Below are 6708 nucleotides of genomic sequence, written 5' to 3'. Positions count from 1 at the left end.
CACATGATAGGATAGAAATGAGTCTCACAGGCTGCCTTGTGACCTCCACCAGCATGGAAACACATCTAATAACTTACTTAGGTTCAGTTCTACCAAGATAAATAACTCAGTATTTACCAATTTTTCTCTCATCTTTAGCCCACATTAGGGGCCGTAGAGTTGCCTCAGTGGTTAAGAGTGCTTATTTCTCTTGCATATAAGCTCAGTTTGGTACCCAGCAGCCATATCAGGCTTTCAACCATCTGTAAGTATTGCTCCATATGTCCTGATACATGTCCTCAAGGACACCTGCACACAAGTGCACATAATGCATGAAATAAAAGAACTAACATGCAGTATTATTTACTAGGACTGACATTTGAATGTAAGGGTATGAGGATAGATGCTGACTAAGTTACAAAATTACAGTTACGATCAATGAATTCAACAGCTCTATTGTACAAAATGGTGATTATTGTAATAATAAATTTGAAGACTGCATGAGTGGATGCTATATGTACTCATAAAATGTATTAACTCTGAGGTAATGTAGATGTTAATTAGCAAGGTGTGGTCAGTTCACAGTGTATATGTCCCCAAAGCATTGCACTTGATAAACACATTCAATTTTATCTGCCAGGATTAGAAATAATTAGTTCACTCTAGGGAATCAGCACTGTATATCAAAAGACTGGGTATTGCAGTCAGAAAAACAGGTTAAGAACTGCAGTTTCCATGGGGATTTTGCCCAAGCCAACTGTTCATGCTGTGTCTTAGTTCTTTTCCAGGTGAAAAGTATTTGCTCCCTTGCTATTGGGATAAAGCACCTGGCAGTTTTTTTCATTTACACAGGCCCCATGTGGTAGTTAATGAGTTAACACTGTCCGAAGTGACCACTGAAGAATGGAGCCACTCCATCTCCATCCAGAGTACCAAGATTGCCTAGGATGAGCCTAGAGTAATTGTCCAGGTAGCTAGTAAGTCTCTCATTCAGTACAGAGGCCCTTTGGTTTATACTTCCTCTTTAAATTTATTCTCAGATCTCTGGCCCATGTTGATGGCTAACTGTAGCTTCTTCTGTTTAATAGCAGCTGCCTGGTTAGTTCATTTCCAATGTGAAAATCAGGCCTTGCTGCTTCTAGAGCTGTTAGGTGAAAACAGGTTTCAGTGTGACTTTTTACTATTTATTTAGAGGAACTTGCTTTGTAGTGACTGCTCTCAGAAATCGCCATTTGTGTCTCGTGATAAATGATTGGATGGAAAAAAAAATATCCAAGCATATGTGTTAAAAAAAAAAAATCTGATCTTTTCAAACGTGCCTGAAAGAGGGAGTGAGGATTTAGGAAAGAAATAGACAAGAAACTAAAGAGTCGGGAGGGCATCCAATGAGTACTTTATCTGCCCAAAGTTATGTCTCATAGCCCTTATATATCCTAAGCAAAAGGGGAAGGCAAAATACCATGATAGAAGGAACAAACAAGTGTAATTACTTCCTTAATTCTCAAAGCACCCAGTAACCATGCCTTAGATCAAACATCCTGTTAACTGGCCTTCAGGATCAAGACATCTACTAACCGCACACACATTCTTTAAGACCAAGAATAGGTTTGAACATCTAATCTTAAGTCAAGATGGAATAGAGTCTAATCTGTGGCCTCCCACAGATATAAAGTAAGTTGTAAAGGCTTAAAAGGTAGTTTAAGATAAGTAATTGCAATAATTTAAGATACATAAAAGATAAAGCTTAAAGATGATACATGATGCCAAGACTTCAAAAGTTTAGAATTTAAAGATATTAATCAATGAAGTTCTGATACTTAAAAGTACTTCTCATCATGCTGAAAACTGTGTGTGTGTTGGAAAATATTCTGCTATAGACATCCTGCAAACATGGGGGGAGGGTATTTAACAGTATCCCTGTACTCTGCCCAGTAGATGTCAGTGTGACAACTCCCTGAGGTTGTCATAACAAACAATATTCTAGTCTTTACCAAATGCCTTCAGAGAGTGCTGAGTGAGAACTACTGATCTCACAATTGGACACGAAAAACAACACCAAAATTATCTTCTACTATATGAATGGGTGGTGCAGTATATTCTGTGAGCAAGTAAAATATTCCAAAACTTTTTACAAATATAGGCTCTTCTTAAAAACACCCAAGACTGGATCTACCTCTAACCTACTCGATTGGAAGGCTGTAAGAGTAGAAGTGTGAAATAGGGTTATTATCATGGCCTCTGGGGACATCTATGCAGCTAACTGGGCCAAAGTCTAAGGCTGTAAAGGCTGTACATAGTGGTAACCAGCGAAATGATAATGAATGTCTAATTCAAAAACTACCAGGGAGGCAATTCATTTACGCGCTAAGCACTTATTGTCACTCCATGGGGCACTTTTTAGAGCAGGGGAGAAATGAGACAAAAGTTCCTGGGCTAGTGGCAGCTAATTGTAAAGTCTACTTGGTGTTAATTTAAAATCTCTAACCAGAAAGGTAAAAAAGGAAAAAGAAAATCTTATAGGAGGAGGGTTAGACATGGAGGAAACTTGGCTACCATCAAATTAATTTTTTCCTTTTATAGATGAGATTTACATAATTTCAACCAATTTCCACCCACAAGGATATTGTGTGGTATCTGTGGAGGTTCAGGAAAAGATAGCTGGGAGGGCTGGGGTATCAGTGTTACAGCTCAGAAGGGGGAGGTATCTTGGCTATCAGAAGCTAGGCAATACCTACGAGTGTTACAGCTCTGAAGGGAAAGGTATCCTGGGCATTGGAAACCAGGCAATACCTACAGCTCTTTTCCAGTGGCGGGTGCTTTCTCCCCAGGAATGAGGCACATCTGCTCCTCGCCAGGAGAGCCATTATAGCTCTGTTCTGCAAAGGGAGCTCCCCTGCAGAAATGTAGCAGTTCTGCTCCAAGGAAAGTTGTTACTTTTCTGCCCCACTCCACTCCCAAAAAAGAACCTTGTTACCTAAACCTTATTCAAGAGATTTATTGGGGGTGAAGCAGAGGATCCAGGAGAGTGGCTGCCTCTGCCAGGGTGGGAAAGGGCAATTTTAAACTGTAACAGGTACAAACAGGGATTCTTAGGGGCAGAGGTTTTCCACCGTGTAGATTTTCAGGGTGGGAACTGGTCGGATTACAAACCATGAGTTTGGATAAGCTTTGAGATTGGCTGGTTTTTGTGCTGAGTTGGTCAGGACAGGGTGTGTTTCAGGGACAAGGTGTGTTTCTTTCACTGGCCCTTTTTAATCTTTTGATCTGGTTTCAGGGCCAATGATCTTTTGATCTGGTTTCAGGATCAGGGTGTGTTTCTTTGGCTGGCTCTTTTACTCTGCATGGGGGGGAAGAAAGGAAAGGGAGTGATGCTGTAGTTCTATTTCAATTAAAAAATTTTAAAAAGAAAAAAGTATTTGTTATTCCTATAAACTATACAGACTTTTTGCTCATTTTTGTTTAAATTTTGTTTCTTCAGGAAAATCTTAATAACTTTGATAATCTATACTACATCTTTCCTAAAAATCAACAACAAAAGACACTTTTCAGTTCTTGGGAAAGAGTAAAACACTCTAAAAAGTCACAATTTTGTTGTATTTATATATGTTTGTGCATACACATACACACATAGATTGTATGTAACAATAATAAAAAAGAAGCTATCAATTTGAGAACTGGCATAGAAGGAATTCAAAAGAGAGTAGTTGGGAAGTGTTGGAGGGAAAAAGGGGAGGGGGAAAGTGATGTAATTCTGTTTCAACATATTAAAAATAAAGTAATAACTTACTTGAAAGGCTCTTCATTTTAAAATCTCTTTACTTTTTCAAAAAGTCCATATGATCCCATTCTAAAAGGTAAAGGCAAGCCTATTAATGACATTTAACTAGATCAACTCTTTTCATAAAATACCCAAGAAAACCCAAAAATTGACATGGAAAAAGATCACTATTGTCACTGAGGGGTCACACTCTTATTGACCCTAGGAAAGATTGCCCCTGGCCTAATCACCTGTAAGCTTATCATCATTTAAAACATCATGTTCCTGATTCAGAACACTAGACCCTGGAGACTAGGGATACACAGTCTTATCTTGTACTTACGTTGCTACACCTAAAGGCCACTGGAGAACATCTGCACCGTTAATCCAGGGGCTGTCGTATGTTATGAAAAGCAGGTCCACAAAGCCTCCGTTTCTTTTGAGGAACTGCATTATCCAGTCATTATCACACTGCTCATTTCCCAGCAAAACAACAGCCAGATGCTGCAGCTTTTGGGTTTGCATTAAGTTCTGTGCGTAAAGTAACCACTGGGTGGCGTGGAAGATCTTTGTTTTTTTCTCTTCCATTTAAAACAAGTACCACATTGTCCACATCTATGGAGAAGTAGCCAGAAACTACAGCTGGGCCCTGTGATGAAACTGTAGAAAACAGACCACAGTCTCCAAGCAAAAGATAAACAAAATTAAACAAGCAAAAGATAAACAAAACTAAATTTGATATCAAAACTTCTTATATTCATTCTAGAAATGATATTTCTGCATTACCAATACTTTTGGTTGACAGGAAGTTGAACATACTAGGTTAGCATTTCAATCACTGAGATCCATGTTCAACCACACTTTTACCATCAGGCGATCTAATTATTATTCATTCAGGACCACATATATGATCTAGAATGAAATTAGTGCAACAGAGGCCTGAAGAGGAAAGAAAAAAATAACCATTAGTATTGATATTTATAAGAATGTTATTTTTATTTTTTCATATATGATTACTCTGAGAAGATATATGTGATGAAGGAGATAGCAGACAATTCAGTGAGTAAAATATTTATAAGCATGAGGACCTGAGTTCAAACCCCAACACTCTGTAAAAAGCTGGTCAGAGAGATGGGCTTAGTGGGTAAAGGTGCTTGTCAATAAGCTTGGCCACTGAGTTCAATCCCCACGGCCCAGAAGTTGTCTTCTGACCTCCAAATGTATGCCTACACAAACACATACACACACGGGGGTGGGGGCGGTAATAGATTGGTAAATAATGTGGTTTTTTTAAGGCTGTAGTAACATGTGCTTATATTCTCAGGGCTGGGAGATAGAAGTAAAATACTTGAGGATCACTGGGCTGTATGTGATTTGTTATGGCAGCTACAGGAAAGTATGGGTTATATGGGAGAATTTTGGGACCCAGACGTGAATTGCTGTAACAAATACTTAAACATGGGGGATTGGCTTTGGCATTGGGAAGTGAGGGAAGGCTGGAAGAATTTTGAAAAGTAAATATATTAGTGTCTCTAAAGAAAAAAAAACAGTGGAATAAATACACATTAAAAGGGGAGCTACTATATTGGCTTATGGGATACAATCCAGATAGTCCAACAATAGCTGTGTCACGCTGGAGAGGTCATGAATCTGGATTGTTTACTGCTATAGTTGGCAGCATGAACCTGGGAGAGCGGGGCCTGAAAATGAGGCAGATTCAAGTCTCATGAAGTAGCCAACTTTATTCAGAGCATCAGACAATTTATACTCTGAGGGTTAAGAAGAGTTGCCTGAGTAAAGTGTACAGTCCCAAGGACAAGCTACATAGGCAAAACCATGTTTTCCCATAGAGTCACAAAACAAATAAAAATGGCCAGTAGTAGTGAATAAACTGATGGAAATTTAACGCCTATCTGATATGTGAAAGCACATTCTAAGAACAACCCATGCTATGTGGGAACAGAGATGACAAGACTCCTGCCTTGTTCACTTGGAGTTTTCCCACAATGTCTCGGAAACTCCTTACACAGCTTTGTTCGTGGGCCACGTGCCTACAGTGCACGCCTCCGTTTGACACAAAAGGCCTGGCAGACTGGTGGAGAGCTGCTGGTCTTCAGACCCACAGGAGTCCTGAAAAAACTTGGTTCTTATACTGACAAAGGAATGCAACAACAAGGATAGATGGACTTGCCATTAAGATTGAGGGAGGCAGAGGCAGGCGGATCTCTGTGAGTTCAAGGCCAGCCTGTTCTATAGAGTGACTTCCAGGACAGCCAGGGCTACACAGAGAAACCCTGTCTTAAAAAAACAAAAAACAAAACAAAAGACTGAGGGCAAACGCTTGTTTTGGCAGCACATAAACTATAATTGGAGCTATACAGAGAAAATAAGCATGGCCACCACACAGTGGTGACAAATTCCTGAGAAATTCCATATTTTTAACCAGAGAAGAAACACAAACCAAGGGCTAAAACACAAGCACCCAATGAAAACTAGATAAATATTAGAAACTAGAATTACAATCTTCTCAATCCAAGCCAGTCACAAACTCAATCTACAATGGTGCACTGCCTAAAACATAGACTAGGGCCGGGCGGTGGTGGCGCACGCCTTTAATCCCAGCACTCGGGAGGCAGAGGCAGGCGGGTCTCTGTGAGTTCGAGACCAGCCTGGTCTACAAGAGCTAGTTCCAGGACAGGAACCAAAAAAGCTATGGAGAAACCCTGTCTCGAAAAATCAAAAAAAAAATAAAAATAAATAAATAAAACATAGACTAGGGCAATGGTGGCACAAAGCTTATAAAAATACCCAATCAATAACCAATTTGAACTAAGGCTCATTCCACAAGATGAAAATCATACCCAACACTGCTTGGGTGACCAAGAATCTGAGACTAGGCAGCCCAGGGACCTAAGACAAAATCAAATAATGCTGGTCTAAAAATGAGTAGGGATGAAATGACTTCTGATGGC

General features: G+C 39.7%; 1 pseudogene; it reads left to right on the top strand.

The window, feature by feature from the left end:
- The first annotated feature begins 6077 nt into the window (after nucleotides 1-6077).
- Nucleotides 6078-6176, top strand: LOC121464997 (annotated as a pseudogene).
- Nucleotides 6177-6708: the final 532 nt, after the last annotated feature.

Source organism: Microtus oregoni, unplaced genomic scaffold (assembly GCF_018167655.1).
Source record: "Microtus oregoni isolate MIOR12 unplaced genomic scaffold, Mior012 000001F_ref0000356, whole genome shotgun sequence".
Lineage (NCBI taxonomy): Eukaryota > Metazoa > Chordata > Mammalia > Rodentia > Cricetidae > Microtus > Microtus oregoni.
Note: the sequence above shows the minus strand (reverse complement) of the source record. Positions and strands in the feature narration are given on the sequence as shown.